The sequence below is a fragment of the Acomys russatus genome, chromosome 27, assembly GCF_903995435.1.
Source record: "Acomys russatus chromosome 27, mAcoRus1.1, whole genome shotgun sequence".
Lineage (NCBI taxonomy): Eukaryota > Metazoa > Chordata > Mammalia > Rodentia > Muridae > Acomys > Acomys russatus.
In genome coordinates this window covers 11,702,832-11,718,738 of record NC_067163.1, presented here as the reverse complement: position 1 = coordinate 11,718,738, position 15,907 = coordinate 11,702,832, and positions in this window count along the sequence as shown.

Below are 15,907 nucleotides of genomic sequence, written 5' to 3'. Positions count from 1 at the left end.
CAGTACTGTATCTAACACTTAAAAAAAAACACAACAACAACAACAAAAAAGACCAAAAAAAAAAACCTCTTAAAAATCCCCAAAGGAATGTAAGAAAACACTTCTATTTTATAATAGCATAGATAATAAAATGAAGTATTGAAGAGTATATTTAACCAAAGAGGTGAATTGCACATACTCTGAAACCTAAAACTTCTCTGACATGAGCTAAAAAGGCATGGACAGATGAAATGAGCAGCTCATGTGCAAAGATTGGCATCAAAACCATCAATGCTTGTATACTACCCAGAGCAACCTCCAGATTGAATACAATTCTCACGAACATCTGATTTGCCCAAGACATGCGGCAGGTACAAAGGTTTCTTCTACCGTTTCAGCCTCTTCAGTCCCTGTGGTGGCTTCCCTCAGTGATGGAGGGTGACCTGAAGCCAAATAAACCCGTTTCTCTCCAAGTTGTTTCGGTTGTACTATTTCTCACAGTAACTAAGAGCAAACTAGGACAATAATATACACCAGAGTGTTGGTTTTGCTGTGATGGACCTGGCCATGTGCCTTTGGGGCCTTCGAATGTTTTGTGGGAGGATTTTGAAGTGTTAGGTTGGAGAAGCCACTAGTACTCATAATTTGGTGGGAAATTGGAAGACAAGAATGCTGAAAGCCATGCAGACAGTGGAGGCCTGGCTCATGAAGTTTCAGAAGGAAGTCTGAGAGTCCCTCAAAGACTCTATTTAGAGCCCTTCCTGTGGCGTTTTAACTTAGCAATCTGTGGTTTCTGATAACAGCTGTGTCTAAAGACTCAACTGTAAGCAATAAGACCAGCACCACTGAAGTAAACATGTGTGTGAATGGGACAACTGAGGATGATCAGCTTGTACTGGATAATAAACTGTGACAAATAAGAGACCAACATCACTGAAGCTACGTCTTCTGGGAGAGTATTTCCTCAGTGTGCGTACACAGACACTATGGTCCAGAGATTACCAAGGATGTATACCAAATTGACAATAGACTACTTGGTAAGTAATGTATGGTACTACTTTTGGCAATGTGAAAGCTACAGGGTTGAAGGGGTCATGGAGAGCAGCTGAGGCTTAGCACTATGAGAGGCCAAGACAAGCTGTTAGTGACAGTACAGTGTCAGTTCCAGTAGAAAGCCTAGGATAATGGAGATACCTATGGGATAGCTACAAAGGACAGCAGCATACATGGAATAGAACCAGCCTAGGATCATGAGATAAATTGGGTTTACTGTACATGGATGGCAGAGCTGAAGAAGGGATGAAGCAACTAGGTCCTACTGAGCTCAAAAGAGCATGAATGAGTCCAAGATGTCAGACAGTGAGCTGCTTACACTGTTGAATTTGTTTTTGTTTTGAAGTGATACTTGTGTGCTGTTTTTTCCTCCTTGGAATAAGAAAGCATGTAATTTGGTTTTTAATTTTACAGAAGCCCACAGTTGAGAGCCTGTGGAGTTTTAAAGAGAATGTGGACTTTTAAATCTTTAGAATTTTTAAGCACCACGGGACTGTTAAAGTTGTACTATAATTTATATTGTGATTATTACACGAGAACAGCAAAAGAGCAGGTAACGACTTAATAGCATGTGTTTGTATTTCAGGTTTACAAGGGGTGCGTTGTGATTTGTTTGTCAAATCTAGACATATCCACAAAGATGCAGGCTACACTAAACTCACCATTCTAATTTTGTATGTTCTCAACCTCCACTAGAGATTTCTTATTTATCCTGTGTTGAAAATTAAATCTGACCCAAATGCCATTATGTGATGACCCAAGACTCTGTCTAGTCTAAGCTATTGTGGTAGTCAGTCTCAAACTTAAGGAAATATTTTAAGAACATTTCAGAAAAAAAAATGTTTAGGTAAGGATTTGAAACGTGTTTTAATTTTTTTTTTTTTTTTTTTTTTTTTTTTTTTTTGGTATGTGGCTACTTTCTTAAACAAATTAGCTTTGACCCAATAGCCACCACAGGCAGGCAACAGGTATGACAGGGTCCTGGAAAGTACAATGTCATCCACATTCTTTGATTCTCATGAAATTTATTTTGGGTCTTTTAAAAAAGTTTCTCCACACCCAAAGGACATTTTAGTCATCTTATTAATTCCTCAATTATGTCAAGGGACCTTAGTTTAGACAGAGCTTTGATTCTTCACAGCCTAATGCACCATAGGACTCAAACAGTTATTCGTGATCTGGACAAGCCAGTAGCTCAACCATTCCAGCTCTCACCCTGCATGAAAACCAGGGACAACTAGTCATGGAGAATTAAAGTTGGTTTGATGAAAAATTGTACGACATTGGTTCAAATTATCCCTTCTCCCCAGGCATGTTACACACACTTTCACTGGATATTGACAGTTGTGTACTGGACGTGGACACAGAGGGCACGCTTGGAAGTGCATTCTTTGAGAATGTACTGTTACTTCCTTTGTTCCTTGATATACCTTGAGCTACATGAATGATTAAAACACCAACCAGTCTCTATTGGGTCTCTAGAAATACTGAGCAGATGACATACTTGGCCATTACCTTAGCTATTTGACTTTAATAGCTATTAGTGTAAGCCATTGACTAGTAACACAAAGGCCATGTGTGGTTTGGCAGTTAAAGTGGTGTAATGTATAACAAATATTGCACATTGATTGCCAGGAACTCGACATTCAGAGAAACAATTTACATTATAAAATCTAGCTGGTCCTACCAAGGCCACAAAGGGCAGAGAGACAGAAAATGCCAGGAGGGAGACTGTGTCTAAGAAGCAGAGAAGATTGGCAGGTGAGGGGCTTCCTGCCAGTCAGAATCAATACGCTCTATGTGGCTCAGAATATCAGATCATTGGTTTTCTCACATTTTCTTTCATTTTCAACTTCCAATAGTTTAATTATTAATTTTCTAAAAACCAGAGAATGCACAACCATCACATCAAAATTATATCCACACAAATATTAGCTCAATAGTATTTTTATATTTATGTAAAATCCATAGATTAATCTTCCCAGGAGCTCAGAATTCTGTTTCTAAATTTTTAATGGAACTGCATGATTAAGGATGAAATAAAAGCCGCGCATGTCACCAACCTTCTGATGTGCTGCTCAGGTCGCTTTCTGCTCCTAAGAGGATTTTTCTCCCGCTGTATGGGAGCATTCCAGGTTGAGCTCTCCAGCCTGAGGAGAGCATGTCTCCTATACTCCTGCATAACAACCTCCCCCTAGAGCCATTTCCCAGGGGAAGGGGACCTGTCACAAGCCCCTCATCACATTTATCTCTCCACCACCTGGTACTATTTACATTCCTATAGCCTTCTTTTTGTTTCTAATGACATTGTCAGTCTTTAGTGGTTCAGGAAACCCAGGTTGTGTATGCTGTTGTAACTGTAGATTTCGTCTCACAAGCGAGCTAAAGGTGAATAGAATACTCTAGGGGAGTGTTCTTACCCTATCAAGCATCACCATGTCCTGAATGGTGATGCTAAACCAACTAATAGACTCAGGTGGAAAGGATGGTGGCTCTCAGATAATTCACATTAAAACGCATGCTCAGGCTGGAATGTTTGTGTTCCCTAAAGTTCATATATTGATGCTCTGCCCTCCAAGTGTTGGTATTTGGAAATGAGGTCACTAAGAAAAAAAGAAGTGGCTAACTGTGCTCTGTGGTAAGGTGCAGCTAGCTGAGATTCCTCCCCCTCCCCTCTCCCTATCTAAGAAGGAATTCCTCAGCTGGTTGTGGAGTTTAATTTCAGAACCAAGCCCTGGATGCTTCAGTCTAAATCGATTCAGTGAATGCCACTAGGATTTACAATTCCACTTAAGCTCAAACACCTCACAAAGCATGAGATACTGTGTGGGAGAAGAACATTCCTGGGTTTGGATGATGCTCTGGAGGAGATAAATGACCAGGATAGTCACTGTGCAGGAGGGTGCACCATACACATCTCAACAATTTACCACTTGCCGGATACACTACGTGCTTCCATTCTTCTTGAACATGGCTTTAAATGTCATGGATTTCTTCTAATTAAAAAAAAATGCATTCATCTAAGCAATCTGGTGCTTTAGTTCCAATAAACCATGCTCTTTTACCACAGTAAAACGTGATGTCACTTCAGCATTGTCTTCCTCCTTGTAGGAGTTCATGTTTGTCTGGGTTTCATAATTAATTACATTTGTTATTTCATGTTGTCTTTCCTGTATAAAACATATTCTGGCTATTCTCACCTCCCAGTTAGGTACCTCTCCACCATCAAAGTCCCTTTCTACACTCATATGCATGGTCTGCTTAATGACTGTTGACTTTAGCTGAAGCTGTCTGGATGAATGTGGAGGAGCTGTCCATGGGAGCTTTGAGGATTTACTAGAGGATACATAACTTTACACTACCCTAGAATATATCAGTAGGCAGGCATGCGGGCTTTCTCATCTCCATGACCACTGGTTGACAGGGCCAACTTGTGCAGACCCAGTGTAGGTCATCCTGGCTGCTCTAAGTTCATTATTGCATTGACTGCCAATCTCAAGAGATGGCATTTTACAGCATTTATTCCTATCTTCCAGTTCTTACTTTCTTTCTATTCCTCTTTTATGAGTCTTAGAAGTGGTGGTTTAAATATCTTCTTTAGGGCTGAACATTCATCCATCATTTATTCTCATACCTTCAATATCCACAAACCTCTGCATCTGTTGACAGCAAAGAAACACATGTCTCATTAGGGCTGTTAGTAGCACTTGTCCTCAGGCATGAACATAGATTTTCAAAAGCAGTTTGACACTATCCAGTTTAACTAAACAGCTATACTAGGTTCTTGTGTAGTCAGACAGCTGTTTTTCTCCATTCCTCAGATTACATTTTTTTTTAGTCTCTTTAATCTCATCTCCAACCCCCACACCCATTTTCTCTCTCTCTCTCACACACTTGTTCCATTTATTTTTTTATTTTCAATTCTGTCCCTAAGGCCTCAAATTAAAGTTTTGTCTTTTGGGTAGTTTTTAGCATGACATCTTCCTATATAACCTTGGCTGGCTCTGAATTTGTGAACTTGTGATTCTCTTGCATTGACACCCTAGGGTGTGATTCAGACAGGCTCTCTAGCCCTTAACCACCTACATCTGTTTTCTTTTTTTTTTTTTCTTAATTTATTCTTGTTACATCTCAATGTTTATCCAATCCCTTGTATCCTCCCATTCCTCCCCGCCCCCATTTTCCCATTATTCCCCTCCCCTATGACTGTTCCTGAGGGGGATTATCTCCCCCTATATATTCTCATAGGGTATCAAGTCTCTTCTTGGCTACCTGTTGTCCTTCCTCTGAGTGCCACCAGGTCTCCCCCTCCAGGGGACATGGTCAAATGTGAGGCACCATAGTACGTGAGAAAGGCTCTAAATGAGAGACACATGGGAGATTAGCAAAATAAAAGGATACAGAGGGTCCTAGAAATCTACAAGTAGAACAATATGGTAGGCAGATTTGGGCACAGGGGTCCCGCTCAAACTAAGGCACCAGCCAAGGACAATACAGGAGGTAAACTTTAAACCCCTTCCCAGATCTAGCCAATGGGCAGAATATTCTCCACAGTTGAGTGGAGAGTGTGATATGACTTTCTACATCTGTTTTGTATGCACTGTTTTTATTTGTTTATCTATAAATATCATAACTGTGTGTACCATTAATCTTTGGGAAGCCACAGCTAGCTGTGGATATGATTTGATCACTGGTCTGATTAACCAGCAGGCTTGAATTGCACAGCTTTCCCCAGGCTTGTTGTGGCAATGACAGAGCTCTTACATAGATTTATTACAATCTTCCTTATCCTTATCTTTCCTCCTACCAGAAAGTTTGGAATTTGTCTCCTAGTTATTTCATCAGGTCTTTTTTTTTGTTTGTTTGTTTGTTTGTTTCCATAAACTACTTGAATTAATGCTATTAGGAGTTTATTTTTCTGCAAATAGACTTTATTCTCTCTTTTGTATACTCAACAACCTCTTCTGTTCATTTCAATGTCTTCATTCCTTCTTATACCTCATTCGGCTAACTAGGAGCATTTCAGCGTTTTTCTATTTCATCATATAGCTGGTTCTGCTCATGATAAATTCAATCCATGTTTTCTTTGGCTTTGTTTTCCCTGAAGCCTTCTTTATTCAGACTTCATCTTCAAATGATATTTTCATAGTACATGGAACTGCAAGATATCAATTCTCCCTCCAGCACTTGAAGCCTTCCATTCATTATGGGCTGGTTTCCATTGATCTTTTGAAAGTGTGGTTATCCTTGATGGTCAAAATACCCTCTTCTTTTTCCATCTGGCTGATTGCAGAAAAAAAAACCCTCATGCATTACAAAATCTTCAAATATAATTTTAGTCACAGAGGGACTCGAAGCAGAATAGATAAGCCACAATCTGGGGAGAGATTTTTACCTAGGATTATTCCCAAGTGGTAAAATGGATTCCAGAAGCTTGTCAGAAACATGTGGGACAAGAGAGGAAATCTGTGAGCTGCAAAGTGAGGTAGAAGGTTCCAAGTCTGCAGACAGCACAGCTGTCATGGACGGCATGACTATGTGGCTGATTCTGCTAACCCTTTCCATCTCTATCAGGACCACAGCCTGACTGACAGCTTGCAGCACACCAGGCATGCTCTGCTTTTGAAATCAAGCACCCAGACCTTTAGCCTACACTTCGTACAATATTCCAATCTCTACTGATTTTACTTTCCAGAATCAAAATCTACCAACCTGTCAAGATTCCAGCCCAAAACTCTATCCATGATCTGCATTCAATCTCTCAGCCTCATACTTTGCACTTTCAACGTATCATTCTGCACCCAAGGCGACACCATCAAATATGAATAAGATGAGTCAAGGCAGCATTAAATATGTTCATTCTAATGACAACAAGAGGCCAGTGAAATGCTTAAATCATCCAGGATGCCTTTGTCATGGGTCTCTCAGGCCTCCTAATTAACACATAAGGCAGCGAGCATTTGTGGCCTATTGCAGCTGCATCTCTGATCAACACCTCATCTCAGAGCACAGGCTGCTCAATACATGTCTTATGGCTAGATAAACAAATGGGCTGTAGGTAGACACTATGTCCTAACAATGGCCACTTGAAAAAAGTTGGTAAAAATATGGGGCTAGTTCTCTTACTGATTCTTAGTTTGAATGGTAAAATCTGTTCACTGAAGCTCTGTGTTGAGTGCTGTCGTCAGCACTGTATTAACATCTGCTATGGTCCTCATAATATGCCTTTCCTTCTAGCTACAGGACTACCTGGGGCAAAATACACCTTATCTGCCAGCTCACCCCAAGGTGCACGTTACTCACGCCCGCTGCACTTTATTCATTTCACTTTACTCTGTCAAAGACTTTATGACTTCAGACATTTGTTTAGAGGGGGGATGACGCTGCCACAATGGGACCAATTACACCTTTGCAAATATTTGCTGGCAAAGCAGCTGGTTTTAGTCCCTTCTTTAATTTCAAACATGTTCCATGGTAAAGTTATTGCTGTCTCAAAACTTACAGGAACTTCTGACCAAGTTGATTTGGGCAGCTTTGAGGACCTACTTCTTCTTGTCTGAGTCTGGTCATTCATAACAGTGTCACTGAATTCGGAATATTAAGATATGTCTTTATCTGTAAACTCGATTCATTTATATCAACATAGCTGTTTAAAATCAATAATGATGTCTCCTTATGTCCTCCCTAGGCACTAGACCTGCACATTGATACATAGACATACAGGTGTGCAACACACACCTACAGATAAAATAAAAAATAAAATAAATAAAAAATTAAAATGCCATAATCAGAGTTTGGTAATTAGGAGGAAGGGGTTTGTGAAACCTCCTTTTATACCAGCATTGCATAAATAATATTACTATAGATTACTGAAACATGCATAATGTAGATACTATGAACTTTCACACTACTGATGATAAATTATGAGAGGATACACATGAAATTAGTTAGATGTAGCCATTCCATGACGTGTGAATGCTCATCTATATCTATCCCTCTCTATTTAATATATATCATCTATCTATATTTATCAATGTATCTATCATTTCTATTTATTATCTCTATGTATCTGTCACCTATCTATCAATCTATCGCCTATCTATCAATCAATATATTTATCTAACTCTCCATATATGCATATGACATTGAAGGATAATATTGTATATATATATCTTGTCGGATGAGGCTAACATGTCAGTGGCTGCTTGACAGACTGAAAGGGATACATGTGACTATCCCATCATATTTACAGGTATACAGTCAAAGCCAGTGTGGAGGCTGAGGATGGACCTCTATGTATCCAACCCCAGACAGTCCAGATTGTAGCTTCTTTTCAAATATGTGAGGTCTTTGGTGTTGCAAGTCAACATGGTCCTGAATAAATCATGGGACTAGTGTCTTCATCAAGAGTTCTCTGTTGTCACTGTTATGGAAAACTCTCAAAAACCATTAACTCTCATGTGCCATGGCGAATGCAGTGTCTTCAGGTGCTTCTGGTGGTTAGCTCCTCTATGTGTGGCCTAGTGTTCTAGTTTCGTTTCTGTTGCTGTGATGTAATAGTCACCAAAAGTAAATTTTGGGGAAAAAGGTATATTTAGCTCCCAGATTATAGGTCCTCATTGAGGAAAGCCAAGGCAGGAACTTAGAATCAGGGACTGAAGCAGGAACCACAGGAGACAGCTCCTTGCTGCCATGCTACCCTGGCTTCCTCAGCTCCCTTTAATCTACAGTCCAGGCCCACCAGCCTAGGGATGGTACCACCCATGGTGGGCTGGGCTTCCTAACATTAATTCACAATCAAGAAAACATGCCCACGGACATGCACGCAAGCCAACTCAATGGAGGCAAGTCCACCTTTGAGGTTCCCTCTTCCCAAATGGGTCAAGTTGACAACCATGATAAACCATGGAAGAATGCCAGCATATGCGAATTAAACTCCTCTTGGAGGTCACAACCAATGATTGGCTGTCAGTGGATGGAAAAGACCCATGCTCTTGTCCCTGCTGCTGCTGAAAAGGCAGCAACAGAGTTCCTCAAGCTTCGGAGCCTTGTGAATCTGCCTCCTCGATAGTAAGCGCTTTTTTGGCCCAAACGGACTTTAGTTGGTTCCCTTTCACTCCTCAAATATGTCTTCTACACATCACACAAGTGTGGTAGCTGACTATGCCTCTTGGTGAGTCCAGCCTGTTGCAGAAGCTTCACAGGGATGCTAAAGATGGATTTGTGTTCATACAATTGTTCTTACTCTCCTCAACCCGGGTAAAATACTATAAATTTTCTAGCTGCAATTCCTTCTCTAGGGAAAAAATGAAAGTGAGAACATTTATACTCCTCTGTCCAACTGAAAGACTTAGTCACAGTTTGTGAGTCTGTTACCTGACAATTTGTTGAGTACTGTGAGGATACAATGGGGTAAACGATGCGGAGTTCTTCATGTTGTATTTGACAGAAGTGGGAGTGGGGTGGGTTTCTTAAGAAGGAGGTTGTGAAAATTTATCAGTCACATCTGTAGCTAATAGCATTGCAGAAAACCATATGTGACAAATTCAGACCCTCACAGGAGGGTCTCCACCATGTGCTATTACATATTTTATGATAAAATATAAATTAACTCAGGTTACTTAAGCTGATGTGTTGTGACAAGCTATTATATAAATGACCAATCTACAGTAGTTGAGGTTTTGTTTCAAAATTTTAAACTTTATATATTTAACACCAGAGAGTATATTCACTTACAAGACTTTATTTTTTCTAAACACAGAACCATGGGAAAGGAATACAGAATAAAAGACATGAATTTCATATAATATCATGTGGTTGAAGTTTCCTATTGTATCATATCTTTCTGACATCAGGAATGTAAATACACACACACACACACACACACAGAGAGAGAGAGAGAGAGAGAGAGAGAGAGAGAGAGAGAGAGAGAGAGAGAGAGAGAGAGAGAGAGAGAGAGAGAGAATGCTTACTATTTTAGTTTACATTTAATTTAGTTAAAGTTTCTCATTTTGCCAAACTTACATGACAAACACAGTTCATCTTTTGTAATTAAGAAAGCCAGGCAGGCTGAGAGGTTGGTTCAGTGGGCGAGTGAGAACACTTTCTGTGTAAGCAAGAGGACCTGAGTCTGGCTCCCCAGCACTTGGTGGACTGATGCTGAGACAGGAGATTCACTACAGCTTGCTGCCAACAACTTTGCTAAGTGCTGGTGAGCTCCAGGCCAGAGAGAGACCTTGTTTCAAGGGAATTTGATTTGATGTGACAAAGCAACAAAATCCTCCTCTGCCTCAGAATGCAACACACAGGTGCACACGTGAACACCTCCCTCCCCCAAGCAGAGGAGGTTATGTGGTGGAGCATAGTAATCTTCAAAACAGCAAAACCTCTCCAAATGCATTGCTGGATATCCTCAGGCTTTGTGTTGATCAGCTATGCTTTCTTTCCTGCTTTAATTAAGTGATAACTTTTCTCCACAAAACTTGGCTTTCTTTTATTTTTTTATTAATTTATTCTTGTTACATCTCAATGGTTATCCCATCCCTTGTATCCTCCCATTCTTCCCTCCCTCCCATTTCCCCCTTATTCCCCTCCCCTATGACTGTTCCTGAGGGGGATTTCCTCCCCCTGTATATGATCATAGGGTATCAAGTCTCTTCTGGTAACCTGATGTCCTTCCTCTGAGTACCACCAGGTCTCCCCCTCCAGGGGATATGGTCAAATATGAGGCACCAGAGTACATGAGAAAGTCATATCCCATTCTCCACTCAACTGTGGAGAATGTTCTACCCATTGGCTAGATCTGGGTAGGGGTTTAAAGTTTACCGCCTGTATTGTCCTTGGCTGGTGCCTTAGTTTGAGCAGGACTCCTGGGCCCAAATCTGCCTATCATGAGAGAATAGCAAAGTAGAAGGATCCAGAGGGTCCTAGAAACCTACAAGTAAAACTTGGCTTTCAAGACACAAGTTTATCATCAAAGCCGTCAACAGCTTTCAAAATAAGTGTTCTGTTTAGACTGGGGACTAGGTAATCAGGCTTAATCCCTCCCCTGCTAGCCTTTGGTAACCCATAAGCAATGCGCTTCTCCAGAAGTGCTTGGTTCCTTACTTGGCTTTTCAGGAAAAAACACAATTCCTACTCATGTTTTCACTTGCATAGGAAACCTAACAGGTGGAGTGGGGTCACTGTTGCAGCTTAGTGCTTTAAGCTATTTCTATAACCTTTGTGTTCATGCCACGGTGTTATCCTTGTGTTACTATGCCCTGCATCTGTGACTCTGTGCATCTGTGTGAGAAATAAGACTGCTGAACCATTCATGACCTTTATTTGCTCTAGTAAAGAAAACTCTACCTGTTGCATCTTTTATTTATTTATTTTACGGCACACGTTCTATAAATCTTTTAGATCAGTGGACATCTACAGAAGGGTCTCCCTTAGTCTATCCCTTGATATGGTTACAAATAAATAATTAAGCCTCTGCATTAAGCATCTTGATGAAGGTGGTGAGATTAGCTGCAATTGAGAGTTTGCTTTTCGGCGGGCCAGATAGGTGTGCCTATCTGTATATAAGCAAAGTGCAAGCTTTGCTTATATAAATTAGGTAAAAGATGTGGGTTTGGGTGCCATCTGTGTACAGACATAGTTACTGAAGTCATGAAACTGAGAATGGAAATTCAGAATATTCTTGTTCGAAATGCCTGAGCAGAGAACAAGAGACAGAAAAGTGCCCACAAATGGAGGAGCTTGAGGGAAGTAGAAGTTATGTCAGAAAGATGCCAAAAGAGGCAGGATTTCTGATTGGGGGTTAGTATTGAGAAGCGAACCAGCCACTGCCACTGGCTTGGAGGGAGGAAAGTGAATGGAGACTCAGAGCATCCCTTCCCATCGGAGATGTGGGTGAAGTGTCACTCAAACCAGTGGAGACGCTGATGGCTCAGAGCACCCCATGTCAGTGCTATTTCACTAAGGTTGTGTAGGGCAAAGTGGGGTTCTAGGGCCTGAGCTAGATCTAAATGAACAACAGCAGAAGATGTTGAGCAGGTAACTGACAGACAGGAGGATCCCCAGCATGACGTATAGAAGGGACAGTAGCAACAGGGATCTGCTCACAGGATGATAATATAAGCCACACAGAGGCACATGTTTACTATAATGGAAAACTGGACTTCTGCACCAGGAGTGACATGTGGAGAGCGACAAAGCCATCTATTCACTGAATCTATTCCTCTCACACCATACAGCCATCTCCCAGGGAAACTGAGGCCGGGCTGCCAAGATTAAAATGCATTATTGCCTTCTCCCAGACCTCTGTTTGTTACATGAAGGTACAGAAGGACATGAGGAGATGGGTGTAGCATGTAATGGGCAGCACAAACCACGGGGTGGGGAAGGGGTTCAAAATGAAGAACAGATGCAGAGTTCTTTCTGCACTTGGTCCTACAGGGGAACTTAGGTAAGAGATAAAAAAGGCACACAGACAGAGGCACAGATGCCATTGAATGGGGATTCTCAAGCAGAGGGTAGAAGGATCTGAAATAAAAGTCTCAAGGCAATGCTGCAGCTGTCCACAGTTGGCCAGGATCAGACCCCTCTCAGCCTTTCTTACCCATGAAGAACTTACGTCTCTCCAGCACTACAACATTTATCTTTCCAGGAGACAAATGTGAATCTAGGAGTCTTGTTATTGAAAACTCCTTATTAATCACACAGCCTTCTTCCTCTTCTGTGTAGCCTCATTAACCCATTATGAAGATCAGTCAATGATCATTATTCCTATGCAGTCCTTCTGACATCTGCCGTCATCTTCAAGGGCTTGTGCACAGGGTATCCTCTCTTGTCTCTCAATTAATCCCAGGCATGTAAAGGTCACATAGTCCTAAGGCTAATTTTTTTCTGTTGATCTGAAATTTTTTTCATTTAAGTAATTACTGTAGCCATAAAGTATATTAAGATAAAAGCTATTTTCTTGATTACTGTGTTGAAATTTGAAACCATATTTAATAAACAATATTACGAACATAGCCGCACACAAACATACATGCACAAACAGACATAAACACACATGCACACAAACATATGCACTTACACACATGAAAATGCAAACATGCATACACAGACACACAATGTACACACACATACATGCACATGCAGACACACAATACACATGTTCCCATTTGCACACTCGGAAGATAAATACTTAGAACCACTTTCCAGTGAGCATGCCTTGGTTAATCCCCTTGGCTTGCCTCTTGCACTTTCTAACAGACAAAGAAGTCTCTGGTGGACATTGCAACTATGGCAGCTCCTTCAAAGTGTATGGGTTGATTTGACAGAATGCACACATGCTTGGCAACTGCCAGATCCTCGGCTTACCCATGCCCTGATGCAGATAGACATAATGTGCTGTGACCAGGTCCTTTCTTCTGAAGAGATCATGTCTGAGACTGTAAGGGGAAAGAAACTGTCAACTTCTGTGGGTGCTAAAATGTCATTGCCATAATAGAAATGTGGGGAAATTGCTGAAAGCAGGGACATGCATGCATGGCCGTTTCATGTGAGTGGTAGTAGAAGGTGTTTGGTCTTGGAAAGCAAAAGAGCACTTTTTGACAGGGTCATAAAGAACAAGCAGGTGCCTCTGCTTGTTCCTCTTCTCCAGTTTAATTTTGATGACACTGGGAAGGACAATAAATTCTAACTGAAGTAAATGTTAGAGGGGAGACTGACCCCCTGCTTTCTTCCTTTCTTCTGAAGCTCTGCAGATCTCTGGTCACCAGGGAAGTTCTATGGTCTCGAAGTGGAGCATTGCCACACTGATAAGAGTCCTTGGTGGAAGACAATTACTGTACTCTTGCAGGAGTCCATCACCGAGTGATAATGAGGTGTGAACACATTCCTCAGAAACCACAGACATGCCAAAAGGGCAATTTAACACCTCTTCAAAAGATAGATGAGACATGAATTATTCATAATGAGTTCAGACCACACTCTGCAGGCAACAGCCTAGCTCAGAAGGTGGACTGGGACTGCTCCGAGGACATTCGCCTGGACCTGCATTTTCTCCCTAGGCTGAGGTCACAGGCTGTACTGAGTGCTTCCATAACACTGGTGCTTGGGAGAAGACTCTCAGGCTCACGTTTCTGAGCCTCACCTTGGTTTTTCTTTCGTTGTGGAATTTTTGTCTGCTTTACAGTTCATACGGTCTTTGTATTAATATGTATATCATTATGCAGATATTTTTCTATTTGTATGTTTATCATTCAATCTGCCCAATCTCTATTTATATGTCCTCATTGGACCCTGGAGCTTAGAGACCACACTGTGTTGTGTCTCAGTCCTCAGGCTGGTGTGTTGTGCTGCTGAGCAAAAATCACAGCTCTCTGTCATTGCCTTCATGCATTGACATGTTAAGGTCACTCTAGGTCCCATAGCAGAGAAGGCAGTTGGTTAGGGCAACTTTGCAGAGGATGGGTAAATGCTCTCATTGTTTCAAGCCAGCTTGCGTGTAAAGATTGATGACCCAGATCCAATGGCTCCAAACTTGTTTGTCGAGCAGCTCTTTAAGCTCCAGTGATGCTGGGCAGTGTAAATTCCTAAGGTCATCTTGCAAATGAAGATAAATTTTAGGTAATGATGTAAGATTACCCACTGGCCTCATTGATAGATAGTGTAGGACTATTATTTAGGAGTTAGATTTGATTCCTCTTTCCTCCAAGTCAAAAACCTCTCTTACCCAAAACTTCTGCTTTGGTATTGACACACAGTCTGAGGCACATCAAAGGCACCAAGACCCCTGGGGACCCTTCTCTTACTAAGACTTAGCTGTGCACAGGAATCCTGACAGAATAGGTTTTCTTCCAAGATCTGTGAAACCAAAAATATATTTTCTTCTCTTAAAAATCTATTGTCGTTTCAGTGCTATTATGCCAAATTTGTATCTGAAAATGCTCAAATATTAAATTCTTTGATAGATTAGGGAGAAATGAGCAGAGAGAGTGGGTGAAAGGATGGATTGGTGGCAGAATTCATGGAGTTCAGTTGGGGGCTCACATATAGAGCATGCCATGGTCAAGGACTTTCCCCTTTACTGTCCTGTCTCCCCTATAACCACAGCAGCATGCTTTCAGTGTCCTGATCCCACAGGCAACCTGGGAGAATGAATGCCGTGAGATGCACATAGTGAGTAACACTTTATTTTTTTCCCTCAAATTTAAGTATTGAGTGTATACATTTTTCTTAATTATGTTGGCCTGCGCACTTGAAGGCACCATTAATTTAAGGCCCAGTATCATTTGAATATTCAATTGATGAGGTAAAATATGATGCTACCTATTAAGTATTCACATAATTGTATGAAAAACCAAGCTGTGAAAAAAAAAATCTTAGTGGGAAAACATGTCTCGTCCAAATCAGAATACAGAGACACCACACTAGTGGTCAGGTCTTCTTAGTCACTTCTCATCTTAAAAGGTATAGATTTTGTGCTAAATTTTGAACTTATTAGCTCACTTGGCCCTCTTCTCTTTACCTTCTTACACACATAACAACATGGACATGGTGTCCACAGAAGACAGTAGAGGCTTTTGAATTCCCTAGAATGGAAGTTACAGTTTCTGAGCTGTCATGTACTTGCTGGGACCCCAACCGAGGTCCTCTGTAAGAGCAGCAGGTGCTCTTAGCTGCAGAGCCATCTCTACAGCCCCAAGCCAGGACCAATTATAGATACTGTCTTTGATGCCATCTCTGAGGGATCTCTGATGCTTTGAAGGCTCCTCTTAGTCACCTTTGACCCTGCTCCCTTTGGATTTCATGGGCAAGGTTTTTACCTGTTGACGCTGTGGATGATGATACTGCATTCTTAATATTACCTATGGCCAGG